Genomic DNA, 25670 nt, shown 5'->3' with positions numbered 1-25670 from the left:
ATGCAGTATCTAGGCCGTCTGTCTCTTCTCCTCCAGACTGCTGGTGCTTGTTGGGGACGTGTGGTTCTTGTGTATAGGACAGAAGAAGTAATTCCACAGAGGAATTCTGCCTGGCTGGCTGCTCCACGAAGCCTCGCTGAATTGTAGTTGAATACATTTCTCTGCTCGAGTCAGCTGACGATCTGTGTCCATTTTGGATAGAACTTGGGCCACTTCCCTACTTCCTTCACAGGTGTTACAGATGATACTAATGAAGGCTCTGTTCCATTCTGGTCAAACCAGAGTCAGGGTGCGGCTAATTGTGCATGTCGGCTCACTGGAAAAACACTCTGCTACACCAGTGGGTCTCTCAAAGTGTCCTTGAGTATGGGATTCCAAATGGCCCCCGTAGAGGTGTGTAACTCTACACAAAATGGACAAATGGAACCAAATGGCGTTTGGTTTTAATTTTGTACCCTCTCAGAGTTATGGGGGTTCCTTGAAATTAAAAAAGTTTGAGAACTGCAACACTAAATAACAGACCCTTAATTAGTATCATCGGTAACACCTGTGAAGGAAGTAAGGAAGCGGCCTGGAAGTAGGAAGAGTTATTCTGTGTGCATAGAGCCTATTGGAACTAGGCCTTAACGCATTTTGGGCGGGAATCCCTTTTGGTGTTTTAAACATTGTGTTATAATTTAGCTATTGAAAAATAGCAGATCTACAAGCTCATAGCGCGCCACCGAGTGGCGCGCTACGAGCGGCGCGCTACGAGCTTGTAGGTCTGCTATTTTTGAAAAATTGTGAAAATATTTATTTCAGAAAACTGGAGGATTTAGAAGATTTTTTTTAAAATTTCGAGGTCATACCAGTGGTGGAAGAAGTACTCCGAATTTTGGGAAGTGAAATTCCCGTATTTCAAAATGTTACTTCTGTTACTAAAGTTACAGAAGTATATGGGCATTAAAATGTACTCGCGGTTCCAAAGTGAGAGCACTCAGATTGTCACAGTGTTTTTGAAAATAGCACATCTTGCAAGCTTGCGGAACAGCTGTTTTCGAATAGATGAAGCATACAATTGAGCTTGATTTGTTAAAGGAGCATTCAGTGATTTGGGTGATTTGGAAAACCACCCAGTCCGCCCCGGTAACAAGATGTGCACATGCACGCTCTACAGTGGGGGGAAGTGCAACAGGCCAACAGCATCTGCACCAAGGCCCGCCCCCACTCGATCATGATTGGAGGAAGGCCCCTCTCATCCTGATTGGATGAAGGCTTTGCCACCCAAAGCCCAAACCGAAACTAGGGTTTTTTGACCCCAGGGGCTCACTGGGGACAGGGAGGAACTCCTTATATGGTCAGCACACTTTATAGTAGGGAGGATTATCCAAAAAATAAGAAAAAATAAGTGATATTTGAATGAAGCGAAATCACTGAATATACCTTTAATATATGTTTTTGCAATAATCATCTAAATCTGCAAAGTATTCACAAAAATGTTGTACGGTAACAGTACGCAAGTATGCAGTACTTGAGTAAATGCACTTAGTTACTTTCCACCACTGGGTCAAACCAAGACATTTTCATGATATTCAAACCATGATATTATCATTATAATGTTCCGGAATTGTCATTTGGTCATTATAGAGAACAGTTAATGGAAACCGTGGCCCATTTTCAACCTAAATCCCTTTAGGAGATTGTGTGAGGAGAGATTAGTACGAGTGTGACAAAAATAGCTTGTTATGTCTTCTGTGTATTCTATACATGTCGCATAGAAAGAAGAGTTCAAGACATTTCAACTCCGACGGGCGGGCGGGCGACCGCGTGCGTGTTGAGACGAGCACAAACTCGAGAGTTTCACAGGAGTGCGCCCCCGCTAGTCGTTAACCCATTTTGGGGCGGGAACCCCTTTTGGTGTTTCAAGCATTCTGTTATACTTTAGCTATTGAAAAATAGCAGATCTACAAGCTCATAGCGCGCCACCGAGTGGCGCGCTATGAACTTGTAGGTCTGCTATTTTTGAAAAATCGTAAAAATGCGGCACAAATCTTTGAATAGGTATATATTCTTTCAGAGCGAACGTTTTTTTATTTTCGACGTCAGGCCTAAATGGGTGCCTGTCAGATTGCTCCCAATTGCCTCTCGTTGGAAATTAATTGCGTTCCGCGTCAATCTCTCCCTGTGAAAAGCCCTAAATGTGTCCTTTCATGTCATGTCAATGATGCTCGATGACGTGAACATCACCAAAGACAAAATAAATAAATATATATATATATATATATATATTGCCACACTTTATTATTGAATGTCACGTCAGAAGAACGGGGGTTCAGGTTGAAAATTAGCGAACGGTTCCCCTTTTCATTCAAGCCAAGTCATTTCAAAGGCATTTGAAGTTCACATGTTCGTGCAATAAAATTGCACCTGTACGAGGCTATTAGTTTGAGTCTAAAAAGTACTTTTTTTCTTTCCTCCACACGTTATTGTGCATGTGGTTGCATTTAGGACTCTACAGCCAGCAAGTGGTTTCAACCATATACACAGTATACACATGGATAGATAGTGCTGTTCACTGGATCGATGCGTCGACACATACGGGTCGGAGCAAGCCATGCGTCCTAATGCATGCACTGTACGTATGCCCCATGTACTGAATGTGTATTGAAGCAGGACGGCCTCTCCACAATATTGTTATCATCATAACTTGCTGAATTTCCAACCGGTTTTCAAGTGGTTTGGTTTGCTACAAACGTCAGACGTGTAGTTATGCTATGATACAGGGTACTTAGTTTATGTTAAATGTCAGTTCTCATACCAAAATATCTTAACCCATTTTGGGGCGGGAACCCCTTTTGGTGTTTTAAGCATTACGTTATACTTTAGCTATTGAAAAATAGCAGATCTACAAGCTCATAGCGCGCAGCTTGTAGGTCTGCTATTTTTGAAAAATCGTGAAAATGCGGCACAAATCTTTGAAAATTGAACATATATTCTTTCAGAAGACTTTTTTTATTTCGACGTCAGGCCTAAATGGCTTAATTAGTTACAGTAATGGCTAAGAAACAGGAACAAAGTTTTAGTCTCAGGTATTTATATATGACTCCGGCATATATCAGTGAGTGGACGTATAGGCAACGTTGGCCCTACCAATATGGCGGCGACATGGACGTACGATCCCTGTGGCCAGTGCTATGTCTATGTATACGTCTATGGTTTCAACAACCTCACGGTAGAGTGACAAAACCCAAGCCTGATTGAACCACTTAAAACCCAGCATCCTTACTGCGCGGGGAAAGGGCTTTCACAAGGAAAGAGCAGATATCCGACGCGTTGTGAGCTTGTCGTGTCGGTCTGCTATTTTCCCGCGAAAACTTGCCCCAACAATAACACAAAGCGGAAAAGACGCTGGTATTGAGCACTGCTGTTACCCATATGGGGTTTCACGTAAATGGGCTCTATATGCACACAGAATAACTCTTCCTAACTCCAGGCCGCTTCCCTATACTTCCTTCACAGGTGTTACCGATGATACTAATTAAGGCTCTGTTCCATAACTCTGAGAGTGTACAAATGGAACCACGTGGACCCGTACACACACCCGCACGGGGCCATTTGGAACCTGCTCAAGGACACTTTAAAGGCCCCTTGTCCACCGGTTGGTTCCCAATGGGAACCGGTTCAGTTCTTTTTGGTTTTTAGTCCATGAGCCAGAGCTCCAAAATTGAAACGTTAACTATGAATTGAGTGGGCAAAACCATACCTATATTAGATTGTTATCACCATTAAACTTCCCCAATTGAGTACTTACACCAAGACAATGATTTATTGTATTACAAATGTTACATTTTTAAATATGCAAATGAGGCATTATGTAGGAAAATATGCAAAATAATCGAAAATATGAAAAAGCTACTACTGTGGAAGGGTTATCATGTATTAATTTACTTGTATTGATCCTATGAACAATTTAATATAGGGTATAGTTTGCCCACCAATTTTGGAGCTCTGGCTCATGGACTAAAAACCAAAAAGAACTGAGCCGGTTCCCATTGGGAACCAACCGGTGGAAAAAGGGGTCTTTGAGATCCACTGTAGCACCCTGACTCTGTTTGACAAGAATGGAACAGAGCCTCCATTAGTATCGAAAGAAAAAAACAGGTGCGCTTCCTCTTGAAACTGCTCTTTGTTTAAGGCAGTGCGTGCTCAGCTTTGAAAATAACTTCACTCATAAACCAAACAACTAAATGGAAAAAGCGGCGCTCCAAAAAAAAAGACGCAAGACAGGCTCAGATGCAGTTTCTCTTGTGTTTATTTGAGAACGCTGACGCGTTTCGGCAGAGCCTCCTTCAGAGCAGACTAAAAAGTCTTCATTGGTATCATGCAGTAACACCTGTGAAGGAAGTGGGGAAGGGGCCCAAGTTCTTTCCAAAATGGCGTGTGTGCATAGAGCCCATTTATACTTCGTTGGGCAGCACAGCGCCGAACGTCCGGAGTAAAAAACGCAAGTCTTCCATCCTGTCAATTGTTTTTCTGAATCACTCCATCTCAGGGGCCCTCCTGTGCGGTCAATGTGCAGCTTTATGTCAAGAAGACCTCTTGTCTGTCCACCTCTCTGTCTATATGTGTGTTCTCCATGGTTTTTACCTCATGTGTCTCTCCGTCCGAACACTGTCCGTGGCGACGGCATCGCTCGCAACCTCACAATCAATAAAGTTGTTATCATGCAATCCAAGGACCGCCGCGGCCAGAAATGCATTCATTGTGCCTTTTTATTACAACTGGGGGGAAGAATCACAAAGTAATTGTTCCCATGAAATAAAACATATGAAAGTTGAGGTTCAATCTACTCTCCCTCTCTCTCCCGGTGTGTGTCAGTGTGTGTGTGTGTGTGTGTTGTGTGTGTATGTGTGCGTGCGTGCGTGTGTTTGTATGTTGCGCGTGCGTGTGTGTTTGCGCGCGCGCATGTGTGCATTGCTTTGAAACATCATTCTTCGCCGTAGCGTCGCTACTCCTGTCACTTCAGCCTAACGTCCGACAAAATGTGCAACAATTCATTTCATACAAGAACGCTCGCCCCAAAACACATTCTAAAAATGTCTTCTGCATCCTGACAGTTTTCTGAAAAAGCTATTTTTCTATGTCAGTCGTTCTTCGATTTTTCAAAAATAGCAGACCTACAAGCTCGTAGCGCGCCAATCGGTGGCGCACTATGAGCTTGTAGATCTGCTATTTTTCAATAGCTAAAGCATAACATAATGCTAACACCAAAAGGGGTTCCTGCCCAAAATGGGCTAACCTCAGTAAAACTATGCCCAAACCTAACCTTATTCCTACTCTTAACCTCAGTAAAACTATGCCTAAACCTAACCTTATTCCTACTCTTAACCTCAGTAAAACTATGCCCAAACCTAACCTTATTCCTACTCTTAACCTCAGTAAAACTATGCCCAAACCTAACCGTATTCCTACTCTTAACCTCAGTAAAACTATGCCTAAACCTAACCTTATTCCTACTCTTAACCTCAGTAAAACTATGCCTAAACCTAACCTTATTCCTACTCTTAACCTCAGTAAAACTATGCCCAAACCTAACCTTATTCCTACTCTTAACCTCAGTAAAATTATGCCCAAACCTAACCGTATTCCTACTCTTAACCTCAGTAAAACTATGCCTATAAAACTCACCTTATTCCTCAACGTAACCTCAGTAAAACTATTCCCAAACCTAACCTTATTCCTAAACATAACCTCAGTAAAACTATTCCTAAACCTAACCTTATTCCTAAACATAACCTCAGTAAAACTATTCCTAAACCTAACCTTATTCCTAAACATAACCTCAGTAAAACTATTCCTAAACCTAACCTTATTCCTAAACATAACCTCAGTAAAACTATGCCTAAACCTAACCTTATTCCTACTCTTAACCTCAGTAAAACTATGCCCAAACCTAACCTTATTCCTACTCTTAACCTCAGTAAAACTATGCCCAAACCTAACCGTATTCCTACTCTTAACCTCAGTAAAACTATGCCTATAAAACTCACCTTATTCCTCAACGTAACCTCAGTAAAACTATTCCCAAACCTAACCTTATTCCTAAACATAACCTCAGTAAAACTATTCCTAAACCTAACCTTATTCCTAAACATAACCTCAGTAAAACTATTCCTAAACCTAACCTTATTCCTAAACATAACCTCAGTAAAGCGAGCCTAAAACCAACCTAGTTCCTAAACGTACTCTCATGAGTAAAACTAGGCCCTGACCTAGCCTTATTCCTAATCAGTCAGTAAAACTAGGCCCTGACCTAGCCTTATTCCTAATCAGTCAGTAAAACAAACTGCTGGAGGGGTTGAGCGGCGTCCGCGGAAAAAATGGGGGCGAGTGTGTTTTGGGGGGCGAGCGCTCCGGTTTCCTCTGAGAGTAGAGAAATAGGGTCGTCCGGACAACGATAATGACGTGAGCCTCCACACTGACGAAAGCTATGTACAGTGTATACACATGTGAAACATGACGTCCTGTAAATTCGGCCAGATGTTGATTGCGGCTGTGAATGTTTGTGTCGCTCGTCAACTCGCTCTGAAAATTCTATAAATTCCTTCTAAATCAGTAGTTTGAAGATATATATTTTTATTTACTGCTATTTTTGAACAGCCAACGCAAAACTCTAAAATGACGCTTTCCCGTTTTTTTTGTGGTTCTCAAACATTTTCATGTGATGTCAACGACCCTCAAATGAATAAATATCTGGCCACAGACCCCCCCATCTGAAAATAATTTGTGTCAGGGATCACATACAAGATTTTGTGTTGTTAAATATTACAATATTCACATTTCTTTTTCAAATATCCAATATATTAACCAATGTTCCTGCCGACCCCCCCCCTAACTCAAGTCATAAGTGTACAAATGTAACCAAATGGACCGTTACGGGTCCCCTTGTACACTCTCAGAGTTAATAAATACCACTCATTGCACACATTTTACAGTGCACTCTTTTCTGGCATTGCACGCACACACCGTCCGTTTTTTGCTTTGAGGGTGGAGGAAGGGCAGACAGTGCATGGGCATGGTCGGCTGCCTGGTTGGTTGGCATTATACTAACTAGATGACCCAGATGTGTGTAGCTCTTGCAGCACCCCTCCACCCCCACCCCTTTTATCTCATCACCACCGGCGGCCGTTAAACAAACGCAAACACACACACAACACTAAGTGTACCAGTGGTAGACACAGTAACTAACCACTTGAGCCCTGTTTTTCAAATGGTATAAATAAATTGAAGGTCTACAATGATGCTCACAGCTGTTGTGAGCTTGTAGATGTGCTATTTTTTGAACATTTCTGATTTTTTTTTTTTTAATGTTCTACATTTTAAATACAGCAATGCGTTGATATACAAAGAAAATGTACTGTTTGTTTACTTGAGTATGGACTATACCACTCCCAGCTAACATGTCCATATGGGCCCCACTTGGGTATTGACATGGGCTATGGGCTATGGGCTCCAAGTGGGCCGTGCACCCACTTTTCAAAAAGCGCCCACCTGTGTTAGCCCATATGGGCTTACGTGGGTTTCTAACTGGGTCTTAGGTAGTATCCAAATGGGCCATTTTATGTCAGAACCATGTGTGCGCCACCTGTGTTTGCCTATATGGGTTTTAACTGGGATCTGATTGGGCCTTAAGTGGGTACCAGCTGGGTAAATTATATGTGACCCATGTAGGCCACACTTGTGTCCGCCCATTAAGGGCTCCAAGTGGGCCGTGCACCCACTTTTCAAAAAGGGCCCACCTGTGTTAGCCCATATGGGCTTACGTGTGTTTCTAACTGGGTCTTAGGTGGTATCCAAATGGGCCATTTTATGTCAGAACGATGTGTGCGCCACCTGTGTTTGCCTATATGGGTTTTAACTGGGATCTGATTGGGCCTTAAGTGGGTACCAGCTGGGCAAATTATATGTGACCCATGTAGGCCACACTTGTGTCCGCCCATTAAGGGCTCCAAGTGGGCCGTGCACCCACTTTTCAAAAAGGGCCCACCTGTGTTAGCCCATATGGGCTTATGTGTGTTTCTAACTGGGTCTTAGGTGGTATCCAAATGGGCCATTTTATGTCAGAACGATGTGTGCGCCACCTGTGTTTGCCTATATGGGTTTTAACTGGGATCTGATTGGGCCTTAAGTGGGTACCAGCTGGGCAAATTATATGTGACCCATGTAGGCCACACTTGTGTCCGCCCATTAAGGGCTCCAAGTGGGCCGTGCACCCACTTTTCAAAAAGGGCCCACCTGTGTTAGCCCATATGGGCTTACGTGTGTTTCTAACTGGGTCTTAGGTGGTATCCAAATGGGCCATTTTATGTCAGAACCATGTGTGCGCCACCTGTGTTTGCCTATATGGGTTTGAACTGGGATCTGATTGGGCCTTAAGTGGGTTCCAGCTGGGCGAATTATATGTGACCCATGTAGGCCACACTTGTGTCCGCCCATTAAGGGCTCCAAGTGGGCCGTGCACCCAGTTTTCACAAAGGGCCCACCCGTGTTAGCCCATATGGGCTTACGTGTGTTTCTAACTGGGTCTTAGGTGGTATCCAAATGGGCCATTTTGTGTCAGAACCATGTGTGCGCCACCTGTGTTTGCCTATATGGGTTTGAACTGGGATCTGATTGGGCCTTAAGTGGGTTCCAGCTGGGAAAAGTATATGCGACCCATGTAGGCCACACTTGTGTCCGCCCATTAAGGGCTCCAAGTGGGTTTTCACCCAGTATCCACTCAGGGCCCAGCTGTGTTATCCCATATGGGCTTACGTGGGTTTCTGACTGGGTTTTAGGTGGGGTCAAAATTGGCAATTGTATGTCAAACACATGTAGGCCTCACCTGTGTTTGCCTATATAGGCTTGAAGTGGGATCTGAATGGGCCTTAAATGGAGTCCAACTGGGCACTTTGAGACCGATGTAGATCCCACTTCTAGCAGCACAAGTGGGTAACACCCGGGAACTTTGTCAAAATGGGTTTCAAGTTGGTCCTGAAGGGATTTAAATGGGAGAATTTAGCAGTATATTGACATGAACCCTGTTTAACAACTGCAAACACATTAACATGAGATGTAAAAAGTTCCTAAGGTTTAGCCAATTTAACTTTTACCAGAGTGAAAAAACTATATCAGACAATATATCTTTTGACAAAGTTTATTGAAAACATGTTCACATGGAATCTATTGGTTGCAATATAAAACCAAGCTTTGTTCTTTCAGACCAATTTTCTGTTAGTTTTATATTGGCCTCAATAACATAAGTGTCATAAATGAAACGTAGGAAAAACAAATTATTCACAAATTGTGTAAATAACACTTGTGTGAAGTGATGGGCGCTCATATCATACATCACATTCCGTGCTCAGCCAATCAAATCATCGCTATGGGGTACACACATTGCTAAGCCAATCAAATAATCGTTATGGGGTACACACATTGCTAAGCCAATCAAATAATCGTAATGGGGAACACACAAACACAAAGCTGGGCATAGGAGGGGCTAGCACCCTTCAAAAATAAAAAAATAAAACACTATTGCAAGCTTATTGGTTGAGAAATTTCAAGAACTTGAACCATCAAGTGAAGATAGGGTTAATTTAAAGGATATTTAACTTTCAAACATGTTTGGGGTCATTCTAACATTGGGGTGTTTTTTGTCACTGTACCCATCCTTTAACAACTATGAGTAAGGAGCAGCCATTCTCTCTGGGAGCTGGCGCTCAAGCAGCAATTAGGGGTTACAAATTTTGCTCAGGGACACACTTTGACACATCGCTGGCCTAGCATCATGCCAGGGACAACCAGGGGCTCTGGGTCCCCAGGCAGGTTCACTAACTTGTGAGCACCCAGTTTTTAAGTTGCTTGATTCAGTATTTAAATATTTGATATTCATATTATCAGACACGCCTCCTTCCTATGTAAACCTATGGTAACTTTGAACTCAATTTTAATCATGTTAGATTAATTGAAAACAACACTTAGCCTACTGCAAGACATATATATTGACAGACAATATGGAGGAAGCACTTATAGAAACCCCAACTGAAGTATTATGGCAGGACAGGAAGAAAAACAAACCATGGCCCACTGATAACATCCTAGATCAGTGGTTCCCAAACTGTGGTGCGTGCACCCCTTGTGGTGCGCGAGCGCCTTCTAGGGGGTGTGCGACATGCAAATGGTGGTGCTATGGTTTTATTATAAATATATGAACATATTGTGCCAATATATGGCAAGTATATGCAGCACATATCATATGTTGCATATATGCCATATTCAGGTTCATATATGTGCATGTATATGTGGATAAATAGGAAATGTATGTCTCTATATAGCTTATGCAATTTATATTTCCATGTGTGGGGGGTGCGTCAGTTAGGTCAGAAGGTAACAGGGGGTGCATGGCCAAAAAGGTTTGGGAACCGCTGTCCTAGATCTACCGGGAGGCAGTAAAGTGGATCACATAATCCACGTGTGGAAGCATAGATGCAGGGAGAAGACAGGGCAACAATAAAGCAGCCAACATACAGCCACAATAATAGAAGACAAGCATGACTCTCTACTAACCGAGAAAGCAGCAATATCCAAGTGATGGACAGAGTATTGTTAGGAACTATACAAATGTGCAATAAGACCAAATCTCAACATACTAGTGCCATTAAGTCCAGTAGTGCATGTGGTAGGATGCCCCAATACTTCAAGCTGAAGTCGAGGAGGCAGTAAAGAGCCTGCTATCGATAATGTCCCAGCAGAGCTTTGGAAGCATGGAGGGCAATACAAGATAATAGCATTGACATGCATCTACCAAAAGATATGGGAAACCAAGCAATGTACCCAATAAAAGACCCCAAGAAAGGGAATGCAGGGCAGTGACAAAACTACAGAAACAACAGTTTTTTCTGTCTGGCTAGCAAAGTAATGCTGCAGATCATCTTGATCTAGACCAAAAAGGAGATATTCAAAGTCAGAATACTGATTGAGAAGCACCTTTAGCACCAGCACGACCTGTACCACAACATTGTAATCCAAGCACTATACCCAAGCAGTGCAGTTCTTATAAACAACATGGAGGAAGCACTCATAGAATATCACACCTCCATATCCATCAGAGGAAGACCCTACCATCTCCAATGACATCAAACTTATGAGGAAACACAAGGCAGAGCATATGGCATGGAGATGAAGAGAAAAGTAATATCCTGGTCACCAGCCACAGCCATACATATATCACCAAGGAACAGGCCACTTGCCTGTAGGAAGTAAAGGACTTATATACCTTGGGTCCTTTGTGAGTGAAGATGGCAGCTCCACAAAAGATAAAAGCAAGAATTGGGATAGCAACATCAGCCATGACTAGACTATACAGTATTTGGAAACATAACAAATAATAAATCAGCTTCTCAGTGACGGTCAGACTTTACAAGTCACTTGTACTCTCCACCCTATTCCATTGGCTCTGAAAGCTGGACACTTACAGCGGATACCGAGCACAGCATACAGTCGTTTGAAAGCAAGTGTGACAGAAGAATTCTACATATATCGTATAAGAAGACCGGACAAATGATTATGTTAAGACAGTTTAGCTACCACCCATGCTGGAGAACAGGAGCCTCTACTCTCATGGTCATGTCACAAGACATACCCTCCCTGTCAAAGACCAAAGTACAGGGGACAGTGGAGGGAAAGTGGAGAAGAGGTAGACAGGCAGATTAAGTCCTGAGTGGACAACATCAAGGAGTGGACTGGCTGCAGCTTTCAAACCCTGATATGCACAACAGAAGATCGAAAGCACTGGAGATACCCGAGTGCCCAAGCATCCACCATGACACCTGTACACCCCCCTAGGCCATGGGATGAGTGAGTGAGTGAAATACTGAATCAAGCAACTTAAACTGTATGGGGTGTTCACACTTCACAGAAGCCTGTGTAGCTGTTAAAATTACCCCAAACATGTTTGAAAGTGAATATCACTTTCACTCTTTTAAACAATCATTTTAGAATAGGGTATACATGGGCAGACTACATGAGGAATTTAAATATTCTGAACACAAAAAGTAAGAGGAACCTTTTTGACTTTGACAGATTAAACTTGCACTCTCAATTTGAACTAAAAGAGGGTTATTCTCAGGAGGTAGTTGTTTGCGTGTGTGTGTGTGTGGTCTGTTTTTTCTATTGGGGCTGTGCCCCATTGTCCTGTGTGTTCTCAAGTGATCTCTGAGCTCTTTCAACTATATTCCCACCTCAAGCTCGAGCTCCTGTGAACCACTTTGACAGAGCCTTCTCTCCCTCCTTCTGGTGAATGTCCTGTGACTGCCACTGCGTTCTTCTTTAGTGTCCCTAGAAAAATAACAAGAAGCTGACTTAGTAATGCTAGCTTGATTCTTTGTGTATCAGATTTTGTAACAGATAGCAAATATTTGCTTCTGAGGGGTCCCTGGAACATCATAGTTTTAGATGGGATTCGGCAGCCAATTACATATATTTTTGGGGGTCCTTGACATAAAAATGACTGACATAGAAACAAAAGGTATTTTAGAAAACTGATTTAGAAGGCATTTGTAGAAATGTCCTCAGGTGTAAATGGGTTAATTATACATCAAGAATCGCTAAGGTCTTTAAAGATATTATTGCTGCATATTGAGGATTATTTTCTGAACAGAAAAAAAACAGTAATTTTAAATGTCTTGAGCTAATATGGCAAATGTGTTTTCTATGTGAAATACAAACGGTGGCCTGTGTTCAGAATTGTTGTGATCCCTTTTCAGCACTTAAGACAGCTGAAATACTGTGGCATGCTTCTACTTGTGTACATCAAACATCAAATGTGTTGCCAAACACCATTTCAAGTTAGAAAGACAAAAGTACATTTTGAAGTGAATACGAGACTTCAACTTACAACTGGTTCCAGTGGGGCGGCTCCGTCTGCGTCCCGCATGAGGCTGGTCACATTAAGGGTTCTAGCAGCTGATCAGGGTTTCAGGTGGGCAGCTATTCGCACTGGGACTCGCGGTTCCTACACATATTTTTACATTTCAAGATGTAATACTCTGTATACGTTTAAAGAAATGAAATACATTTAATTCCATAGTTTACATACTTGCATGAGAACCTCCAGGAGAGACACTGGGGCTGCAGGTCATACTCTGCGTCCTGTTGGCTACTTGTGTGCGGATCACTCTCTGGGACACATTTAGTCGGTCCACAGCTGTTCATTCCACAGGAAGGAGTAGGTCCCATGTTTTTGCAGTGGCCTACATTCAATTAAAAAAAACATACCTTTTAGCAAACATAAAAAAATAACTTTAAGCAATAGCATGGTGTGGGCCACAATACATGTCAAACAGCTCAGGAGAAATAAAGAATCACATGACATGCAGAGTCTGGGGATCCCCAGGGGTCCTTGGGGGGGGTTCCAAGGGGTCTCCAGATAAATGATGGATAGTTAAGAACCAAATGGACCCTTATGTTGCTGCAACTGAGAGCCAAATGGACCCTCGCGGTCCATTTTGTTTTATTTGTACACTCTTAGTTATGGTGATCTGTATTCTAATGCAGGGGTTGGGTTGGGGTGCGGTGCAAGGACCCCCAGGGCCCTATATTTCCGATGGCATGCCTTGACATGAAAAGGTTTTAGAACTACAGCCTTTGTTACACAACATTACCTCCTCGGTCACTTTTGGGAAGTTTCAGCATCAGTCTGTACATCAGATTGGCAGAAGTCTCTGCCTTTGTGAGCTTCTGACATTGCATGTGTCTTCAAGAAAGAGCACACAAACAGGGGAAGGGGACAGGGAAGGGAAGTTAAAGCAATATGATGCCAAACCTTTGAATGGCATAGGCTAGCATAAGCCTATCATCTCATTGCCTACTTAATTACACATATGTTGTAGTACACCTTGTAAAGGCAACTTGTTTTCAATGTGGAATAACAAAATTCAGGAGCCTAGACAATATTAAAAAAACGATGTGAAATGATAACTGTGGCCTATTTTCAGATTTGTTGCACTTCCTTTCCTTTCCAGTTATAGAGCACCAAAGTCTGACGTCAATATCGGTAGAGGGTGCAAATCCACGGGTTCATGTACTTTTTTATTTGCATTGTAATCCCCATAAAGGGGATTTTGATCGCCTCATATAAGAACTGTGATTGAAAAATAAATATGTCATCCCGGGCCATTACACTCAGATATGAAGAATCAACTGACTGAGAGAAAACTCTATTGTTACTGCTGCTAATTTAGTTACATTTTCGCTAGAAACAGACTATCATATACGAGTGACTGACTATCATAAACGATACAGAGACACCTCCCTGACACCTCCGAGACAGCTTGTTTATTTTTGGACCACAACTCTTACATGAGACGATTTTAAGATGACCCCATGTTATTCGCCATAGAGAAATGACTTCCGTGAACCAGGGGATGAGCGAGTGACGTCAGGACTTGGGCGCTCTATAGCAGCTGTATGATGTGGCATGCTTTTACTAGTGTATATAAAATGTTTTGCTAAACTTCACCATTTAACCCACTAAGACCTGGGACTTTAGCATTTAACCACATTAACCATAATTTTATACTTTAGCTATTGAAAAATAGCATATATGCAAGCTCATACACTACGAGCTTGTAGATCTGCTATTTTTTCAAAACAATGTCAGGATTTAGAAGACATTTTGTAGAATCTGGTCTCATGTAGAAATGTTACACTAACAATTAAAAACTCAAATTCACCTTATGCAACATAATATGTTATGATGGATACAACTCCAGACATGAACACAGAGACCACAGCTTGTCATTTGTGGCTGGACATCTTCATTTCCAATTTACTTGGACAAATAAAAAAAGTAAAAGAGAAGAATCAATTACCCAAAAGAAACACACAGACAAACACACCCCCTGTATAAATTCATAACACAGCCTGGGCCTACTGTACTTCTAGGACCCCCAAAATTGACACCCCATAAGAGAAGATTTTCTCAAATTTCCTCAACCATATTTTATTTCAAGGACCCACAATTCTCTGGGACCACCATTTTAATTTAACTCTGAGGGTACAAATGGAACCAAACTGACATGTTAAGGTACGTTTGTTTCCATTTGTTGTTACACTCTCAGAGTTACAGACATGTAAGGGTCCATTTGGTTCCATTTGAACACTCTCAGAGTTACAGACCTGTAAGGGTCCATTTGGTTACTGTACTATCCATCCTTTAGCTAGGGACCCCCTTGAACTCCCTCAAGGACCCCACTTCTTGAACCACTGACTTAAACAGAACTTTAATGCTCTTAAACTTCACTGAGAAATACATTTGAACTCACTTGTTATTCAGTCACCCTATGAACTCATCCATCTCCAAATGCTAGCCACACACACACACACACACACACACACACACACACACACACACACACCAATGCAATAGCCCCCCAAAAATATATAGGCAATTTTTGGAAGGAGGAAAACAAATCTGAATTATTTCGCGGACCCCCTGGCTATGCGTCGCGGACCCCCCCAGGGGTCCGCGGACCCCCCCCCCCCCAGGGGTCCGTGACATATCTTTACTGGAAGAGGCTGCACACGAACGCAGAAACCAACTACTACACACACACACACACACAAGCCTAGTAGCTTAAGCCTGCTAAGCTAAGCTAACCAACTACTGGCCCATTGCAAGCAAAGGTTAGCATTTCAATAGCATTAGCATTGACACTGCAGTCATAGGCCTACTCATTGAATAACATTCATGTGCACCAAAAAATATATCAACACAAACAGAACAGACAACATTGTTCAACACTCTAAATTATACAAGCATATACTGGCTGGGGAAAATGGAGGGAAAAAAACAACTGCAATGTAGGCTACTTACTGCAAGTCACTGCTCCTGGCTCCAACTGTTCATCTCCTGTCTTAAAGTGTATTCAATCCGAGGAATAGATCGAGTACTAGGCCTACTTCATAATAGTCCAACAACATTTTACTGATCATGTCGGTTTAGTTTAATCCAAGAATCTGCGGAGCGGACCGTCACATAGATTGTAGATTGTAGATTGTAGATTCAAACAAGAGAGGAGGAGCTACAGAATTGACGTCAGGGGGAATATCACCAGACGCAGGGCAACCAATCACATTTCGCCTTTCGGTCACGTGGCCTTGCAACCGTCTCTCATTCAGCACAGGAACATTGAACATTGATTCTGAATGTATTTTAAAGCATTTAGGCATTAATGGTTAATATCAGTTCTGTGCTCTCTCTCTGTGTGTGTGATTAATAATAATAATAATAATAATAATAATAATATAACAAAAAACATTGCATGGATGCACCTGGGACGTATCCTCACCCAGCCAACATGTCCATGTGGGCCCTGCACATGCAGGCTTTCTGGGTACGAAGTGGGCATGGGCTAGAACTGGGCAATTATACCGGGTTCCATGTGGGTTCTATGTGGGCTAAGTGATCATGAGCTTGAACTGGGCAAATTTTGTGGGTTCCATGCAGACATACTAAAGGTCCGACATGCTGAAATCACCCGTCGCTCCCGGCATGCGTTGGTACGACATGCGCCGTGCTTGCGGTTATGGGTTAGGTTAGGGTTTTGGGTAGGGTGTCGGTCTAAGCACAGTCGGACCAATAGGGAGGCACACCTTGTCTGTGCATCCTCCCGGTGGCAGTGGTTCTCGCTCAGGGTAGAATGGCCGGTAGAACCTGCCGGATGGAACCGTGAGGTTCCCAGTTCGATCTCAGGCTCCCACAGAGATAGTGTTGAGGTGTCCTTGAACAAGACACTGAACCCTATAGGGCAGTTAAACTGCATGCTTGCGGTGTGCAGGTTGGTGCCTTGGATGGTTCCCTCCGCCATTGGTGTATGAATGGGTATTGGGACAATCTATGTAAAGTGCTTTGGATGAAAGCGCTATATAAATGCACCATTTACCATTTATCCAACTAATTAGTTGACAGATTTATCAGACATGTATACAGGCACAATCCCACCCTCCTCAAATTAGTATGGGATTTCTGTCTGTCTGTCTGTCTGACTTTCTCTCTCTCTCCCTCCCCCACCCATCTCTGTCTCTCTCTCCCTCCCCCACCCCTCCTCTCTCTCCCTCTCAGTCTCTCTCTCTCTCTCCCTCACTAGAACATGCCATGCACACACATTTGCCTGCTGCAGTTGGCAGAGCAGTGGACAATAATACAATTACCAGACAGAGCAAATTATACATCCTCAACATTTTATTTAATAATAATACCTCAGATGTGAGGGGTTCCAATAAATGTATCTGTCACAAACTTTTCCACCGGACAAGTACACTTTTAATAACCTTGTCCAGAAAGATTTATTACTTGTACCGGACAAGTATACCTACTATAAAATGGTGGACAATCTTGAGGATTTCTGTGTAAAGTGGGGGGAGGATTGTGTACAGTGGGGAATGATGACAAACTGCTCTTCTCTTTCTGATCTGGTTTTGGAGCCTCGCTGTGTTTCTGTGTTTTTATCCTTCTAATTTGCTTGCATATAACTTATAGGTGAGGTCATGTACTGGTCTATATATGCAGTGTAAAGAACTCTCTCTCTCCATCTCTCTCTCTCCATCTCTCTCTCTCTCTCTCTCTCTCTCTCTCCCTTCCTCCCCCATCCCAAATCATGTCTGTCTGTCTGTCTGTCTGTCTGTCTGTCTGTCTGTCTGTCTGTCTGTCTGTCTGTCTGTCTGTCTGTCTGTCTGTCTGTCTGTCTGTCTGTCTGTCTGTCTGTCTGTCTGTCTCTGTCCCGCCCTCCCTCTCTCTCTCCCTCCCTCCCTCCCTCCCTCTCTCTCTCTCTCTCTCTCTCTCTCTCTCCTCTCTCTCCGTCCCTCCCTCCTCTCTCTGTTGCGACATCACTCAATGGAATGACGTACATAGGGCTGCCCTGGAGGCCACCCTAGTAGTTTGAAGACGCACGTTGCCCGCAAGCCTGCACAGCCATTCAGAGTTTTCGCACCTGTGTCACAGCTTGAAACAATAGGAATGACCGGCCTTGGATGCATATCAATGGTGATGGCCAGGTCCATTGTGTCGAGTCGACTGTACTGTAGGTGGCTGATGGATTTATGATGATAAACTAATTCAATTTCAGAGATGACGTTTGCAAGGTAAATGCATAATTAAACACTAAAACTAAAGTTTGCCCATTACAGTTGATATACAGTATATTGTGGGTATATTAGGTCTACATTTAAGAGGATATTTCAATCGGTGATCGCTCGTGAGTGTGCATGTGTGCGCGACATAGCCCCACTAGTTGAAATATCCACAGCACATCGCTGGACATAGGCATTATAGTCCCGCACACAAGATGTGCACGCCTAACTGCTATTCACTAGTTTGACGTGTGTGCATGGGCTGCCTACTTCCGATAATAATCTTATACATAATTCCCTCCCTAGGGAAATATCCGCCCATTTTGCCCAGAATAGCAGCTCTACAAGCTCATGAAATCAATGAAAAGCTTCCATCTGCAACACAATTTTATACAATGGCCGGTACTCTCTCTCTTTGTCCGTCCGTCCGACTGTTCGTCCATCCATATCTATCAAGACTTTATACACTGTTGTTCACATCCAAGATCATCAAAGGAACACTTACACTTATTGTAACTTATCATTACTTTCAAGAAAAAAGCTGGTACAGATTTCATTTATGATAACTTGCTGTCAGCTGCTTACTTTCTGCAGTTCTTTACCCAGATATGCTCTAACTGTGTGTGTGTGTGTGTGTGTGTGTGTGTGTGTGTGTGTGTGTGTGTGTGTGTGTGTGTGTGTGTGTGTGTGTGTGTGTGTGTGTGTGTGTGTGTGTGTGTGTGGGCGTAGCCGACTTATCCCATGCTTAAACCTTTATACGTTCAGTTATTTTTGGCAAGGCAAAACTGGTCACCCTTGTATGGGTCCTGTATGGGTTATGTATGGGCTAAGTGGGCATGGGTTAAAACTGGTCACTCATGTCTGGGTCCTATATAGGTTATGTATGGGCTAAGTGGGCATGGGTTAGAACTGGTCACTCATGTCTGGGTCCTATATAGGTTATGTATGGGCTAAGTGGGCATGGTCTAACCCATGCCCACTTAGCCCATACATAACCTATATAGGACCCAGACATGACCCAGACATGGTCACTCATGTCTGGGTCCTATATAGGTTATGTATGGGCTAAGTGGGCATGGGTTAGAACTGGTCACTCATGTCTGGGTCCTATATAGGGTATGTATGGGCTAAGTGGGCATGGGTTAGAACTGGTCACTCATGTCTGGGTCCTATATAGGTTATGTATGGGCTAAGTGGGCATGGGTTAGAACTGGTCACTCATGTCTGGGTCCTATATAGGTTATGTATGGGCTAAGTGGGCATGGGTTAGAACTGGTCACTCATGTCTGGGTCCTATATAGGTTATGTATGGGCTAAGTGGGCATGGGTTAGAACTGGTCACTCATGTCTGGGTCCTATATAGGTTATGTATGGGCTAAGTGGGCATGGGTTAGAACTGGTCACTCATGTCTGGGTCCTATATAGGACCCAGTACTTTCCCTATGGGTCCTATATAGGATTATGTTTTTTGGGAAATTTGGCGCCACCTTTCGGAACTTTCCCGATGTCGCACAGGAACGGGGATGGTACCGTTGGATTCAGCGTGGAAAGGTAAGTCCGGCCAAGTTGTCTTTTTTAAAAATAGGGATAAAGTCCATAGCACACCTAATTAAGAGTGGTTAACTCCGCCCACAAAGGTCGCACAGGGGCGTGGCTCACATCCACACGTAGGGCTCGATGATGCGCACACGCATATATGCGTTTCCTCGCACACGGTCATGCGGTTCAGAAAACTAGGGTTAGACTTTGACGCGCGATAGCTCCGCCCACAAGGGTCGAAAATGGGCGTGCCTTACATCCACGCTTAGCTATCCATGAGACAAACGCGCCAATATGTGTCTCCCCGCTCACGGACGTGTGGTTCTCAAAATTAGGGTTAGCATTTCACCATTCAATACACTCTAAGGTTTATCATGTCTATAACGCTTGTGGATGACAGGTCAGAGTTGGAGAACTCTTGCTACGGGTGTCGCACAAGAATGGCGGACCAATCGGAGCGTAGATCTCGGAGAGCTGTACGTGCCCATGTAAATTACTTGGCTGGCGGACCTATCGTTACCGAGCTATCACGCGTCGAACACTAACCAATTAACTAGCCAATTAAGAGAACCGTAATTCCGTGTGCTGGGAAACGCATATCAGCGTGTTCAGCTCGTCGTGTTGAGTCCGAAAATGGTCTCACTTTTTTCCAGACATGTTTCGAGGGCTAGGGACCGATAGGAGGCGTTTACACTTCCTAACATCGTAGAGAGATGAGACCACCACCGTTGAAATCGGGTCGAAAAAGTAAGTGGGGATACATACCCATTGATTATTTTAAAACATTGGAAATATATCGTTTCTGGGTGCATTTGTGACACTTTTACGTAACCCATATGGGACACAGACATGCGTGCCCAGTTCTAACCCATGCCCACTTAGCCCATACATAACCTATATAGGACCCAGACATGCGTGACCAGTTCTAAACCATGCCCACTTAGCCCATATATAACCCACAAGGGACCCATACATGCATGACCAGTTCTAACCCATGCCCACTTAGCCCATATATAACCCACAAGGGACCCATACATGCATGACCAGTTCTAACCCATGCCCACTTAGCCCATATATAACCCACAAGGGACCCATACATGCATGACCAGTTCTAACCCACGCCCACTTAGCCCATATATAACCCACAAGGGACCCATAGATGTGTGACCAGTTCTAACCCATGCCCACTTAGCCCATATATAACCCACAAGGGACCCATACATGCATGACCAGTTCTAACCCACGCCCACTTAGCCCATATATAACCCACAAGGGACCCATAGATGGGTGACCAGTTCTAACCCATGCCCACTTAGCCCATACGTAACCCATATGGGACACAGACATGCGTGCCCAGTTCTAACCCATGCCCACTTAGCCCATACATAACCTAATATAGGACCCAGACATGGGTGACCAGTTCTAACCCATGCCCACTTGGCCCATATATAACCCACAAGGGACCCAGACATGCGTGACCAGTTCTAACCCATGCCCACTTAGCCCATACGTAACCCATATGGGACACAGACATGCGTGCCCAGTTCTAACCCATGCCCACTTAGCCCATACATAACCTATATAGGACCCAGACAAGCATGACCAGTTCTAACCCATGCCCACTTAGCCCATATATAACCCACAAGGGACCCATACATGCATAACCAGTTCTAACCCACGCCCACTTAGCCCATATATAACCCACAAGGGACCAATAGATGGGTGACCAGTTCAAACCCATGCCCACTTAGCCCATACGTAACCCATATGGGACATAGACATGCGTGCCCAGTTCTAACCCATGCCCACTTAGCCCATACATAACCTATATAGGACCCAGGCATGCGTGACCAGTTCTAAACCATGCCCACTTAGCCCATATATAACCCACAAGGGACCCATAGATGTGTGACCAGTTCTAACCCATGCCCACTTAGCCCATATATAACCCACAAGGGACCCATACATGCATGACCAGTTCTAACCCACGCCCACTTAGCCCATATATAACCCACAAGGGACCCATAGATGGGTGACCAGTTCTAACCCATGCCCACTTAGCCCATACGTAACCCATATGGGACACAGACATGCGTGCCCAGTTCTAACCCATGCCCACTTAGCCCATACATAACCTAATATAGGACCCAGACATGGGTGACCAGTTCTAACCCATGCCCACTTGGCCCATATATAACCCACAAGGGACCCAGACATGCGTGACCAGTTCTAACCCATGCCCACTTAGCCCATACGTAACCCATATGGGACACAGACATGCGTGCCCAGTTCTAATCCATGCCCACTTAGCCCATACATAACCTATATAGGACCCAGACAAGCATGACCAGTTCTAACCCATGCCCACTTAGCCCATATATAACCCACAAGGGACCCATACATGCATAACCAGTTCTAACCCACGCCCACTTAGCCCATATATAACCCACAAGGGACCAATAGATGGGTGACCAGTTCAAACCCATGCCCACTTAGCCCATACGTAACCCATATGGGACATAGACATGCGTGCCCAGTTCTAACCCATGCCCACTTAGCCCATACATAACCTATATAGGACCCAGGCATGCGTGACCAGTTCTAAACCATGCCCACTTAGCCCATATATAACCCACAAGGGACCCATACATGCATGACCAGTTCTAACCCATGCCCACTTAGCCCATATATAACCCACAAGGGACCCATAAATGCATGACCAGTTCTAACCCACGCCCACTTAGCCCATATATAACCCACAAGGGACCCATAGATGGGTGACCAGTTCTAACCCATGCCAACTTAGCCCATACGTAACCCATATGGGACACAGACATGCGTGCCCAGTTCTAACCCATGCCCACTTAGCCCATACATAACCTATATAGGACCCAGACATGCGTGACCAGTTCTAAACCATGCCCACTTAGCCCATATATAACCCACAAGGGACCCATACATCCATGACCAGTTCTAACCCATGCCCACTTAGCCCATATATAACCCAAAAGGGACCCATACATGCATGACCAGTTCTAACCCACGCCCACTTAGCCCATATATAACCCACAAGGGACCCATAGATGGGTGACCAGTTCTAACCCATGCCCACTTAGCCCATATATAACCCATATGGGACACAGACATGCGTGCCCAGTTCTAACCCATGCCCACTTAGCCCATACATAACCTATATAGGACCCAGACATGCGTGACCAGTTCTAACCCACGCCCACTTAGCCCATATATAACCCACAAGGGACCCATAGATGGGTGACCAGTTCTAACCCATGCCCACTTAGCCCATACGTAACCTATATAGGACCCAGACATGGGAGCCCAGTTCTAACCCATGCCCACTTAGCCCATATATAACCCACAAGGGACCCATACATGGGTGACCAGTTCTAACCCACGCCCACTTGGCCCATCTGTAACCCATATCGAACCCACGATATTTGCCCAGTTCAAGCCCATGCCCACTTAGCCCACATAGAACCTACCTGGAACCCAGTATAATTGCCCAGTTCTAGCCCATGCCCACTTGGTACCCATAAGCACACATGCACCCCATATGGGGCCCACTTGGACATGTTAGCTGGGCACTGTATGTGTTTACACTCATTAAGCATACAGTATTGCATGTACACATACATACAGTACAGTATGCATACAGTAGGCTATATTGCACGCACACAGCTAGAGCTCTGGTGGTAGCTAGGCTAAATACCCCTGGAAGCGAGATGTTTGCCCAGTCAATCGTTAATCTTTGGGCGGCCGGGCAGCAGAGAGAGGTGGGAGGGGGAGGGGGAGGGGAGACTGAATTTGGCATCTGGACCTATTTTTTTTTACATCCACACTAGCAGGTTTTTATTTTTCACATTGGCAGTTATTTCCAGTTCTATTTTTAGACTTCTCTTTTTTACTTTGCTTTATTTTTTCTTAAAGGAGGTGTAAGTGTTAAAGTGTAAGGCCCTCATTTATCAATCGAGTGGAAATTCTGCCCCAAATTCGAGTGTAGGATTCGTAGTACACCCACGTCGGGTCGGCATTTACAAAGTGATCGCAGACAGCTGTTTCTTCCTTAATTTCGTTCGGACGTTTATAAATGTGACGGCTGAAATCTATCTGGCACGCCCTATGAAATCAAGCCTCGCCCTCGTTTTTGCGACATGAACAACTGCCATACGACCTGGAAACCATGGTTACAGGAAGAAAAAAAAGGTTCCCTCGCTGCCCCCTCTCTCATACACAGACGCACGCACACGCAAGGCAACTTGCAACTTGTTGTATCTTAAATAAATAAACCTGCATGAATTAAATAAAGCTGTATAAAGGCCTACCCTGTCTGTTTCTCCTCTCGCTTCGCTTCCCTTGCTGCCTGCCTCACCCCCCCCCCCCCCCCCCCCGCACGCACGCACGCACATATCGCAATTTGCAAGCAACTGTCACTGTGTGTTGTTAGTTGTATATTACATTTTTAATTTAATATACAACAAGATATATTAGTGAACGAAAACCTGAACCTGTGAACCATGAATTATATAACAAATAGGCGCGCACGCGCTGCTGTTTTGCAAGGTGCATCTCCTGTCCTGTCTGTCTCTCTCTATCACTGTGGTCCGTCCGTGACACCGTGACCAATTGACCATGCACGTCCGACAGTCTATTTAAATTGCCTCGCTGTCAACTGTCAATTATATGAATATTGCAGCCAAACCCGTAGCCTCATGTGGCACTGGACATTGGTGGTGGTATGGTGGGCTGCAGGCTGGCTTAGGCTATACTATCTCCGATGCGTTCCCACTTGCGCTGGCACGGCACATTTGGCATTCGAGCGACGCGTCGGGTTTATTAAACGAGGAGGAGATTGCACATACTGTAACTCCCGAAAGACATCGGCCTGCTGTAGATTCGGCTACAGTAGGCTACCCAAGTTGGGACTCTCCGCAGCTGCAGCTGCAGCGCTGCACTATACTATCCAACGTCCCGTCATGGAAATATTTCAGCACAGACAGCCCAAATCCTCGCATGTATGCGCTCATCATGCAAAACACTGTTTAAATGGCTTACGCATCTAACTTGCAACATTGTTTTTAAATGCGCGATTTTAATTGCTTGCTTGTAAAGTTGGAAATCTCCTACTAATTTCATATGACACAAAGACACATCGTTGATGTATTCCTTTACTTTTTTACATTTAGCCCATATACATACAGTTTTATATAAACATTTTAGGAGTGAATACATATGTTTCGATGCCTGTGACAGCCTCTCAGCTGGTCAAACAATGCTGCTCCGCTGTTCTACGACAGAAAAACAGGTGAGGACAAAGCGTACGACAGCTCCCGACCAGACGTGGTTTTTGTCTTGGCTCAAGTTCAAAATCAAACGTTGGCGCAAATGGTAAATGCCGAAAATTGCGGTAATTTCGGCGTACACCCATATTTTGGCGTACGCACGGTTGATAAATGAGGGCCTTAGTCTATAGCAATTCTGTATTATTGCTATAGAAAAATAGCAGATCTACAAGTTCATAGCGCGCCACCGAGTGGCGCGCTATGAACTTGTAGATCTGCTATTTTTCTATAGAGCACTGGCTCCCAAAGAGCACTGGTTCCCAAACGTTCTAGCACGAGACCCAAAAGATACATTTGATGTCTGCCCAGGACCCAAGCTAGCGAAAATATAGCAGAATGCGTTGTGTGAGCTTGTAGATCTGCTATATACAGTTTACACTACTTCTTGTTTTCTTGTTTTTGTCCAACCAAGAGATAATTCAATACAGGATACAGTGATACACCCAGTGAGGATAAACAAGTGAAATTGGGAAGTGATGAAACTAATAAATGAGCACACACACGCACGCACGCACGCACGCACGCAAGTGGAAGTGGAACGCACATCAAAGCTAAAGTTAAATGATCTTTGTGGGGTTCTGTCTCCTGCTGAATGATGAATTTTCTGTTTACTAAAGAGCT

General features: G+C 44.1%; 1 protein-coding gene across 1 annotated transcript in view; it reads left to right on the top strand.

Annotated features, from left to right (window-relative positions):
- The window catches only part of LOC306939671 (carboxyl-terminal PDZ ligand of neuronal nitric oxide synthase protein), a 450703-nt gene that overhangs the window by 352009 nt on the left and 73024 nt on the right, over positions 1 to 25670 (top strand). The gene's annotated exons all lie outside the window — the stretch shown is intronic.

This window comes from Electrona antarctica (genome assembly GCF_951216825.1).
Source record: "Electrona antarctica genome assembly, chromosome: 16".
NCBI lineage: Eukaryota > Metazoa > Chordata > Actinopteri > Myctophiformes > Myctophidae > Electrona > Electrona antarctica.
Note: the sequence above shows the minus strand (reverse complement) of the source record. Positions and strands in the feature narration are given on the sequence as shown.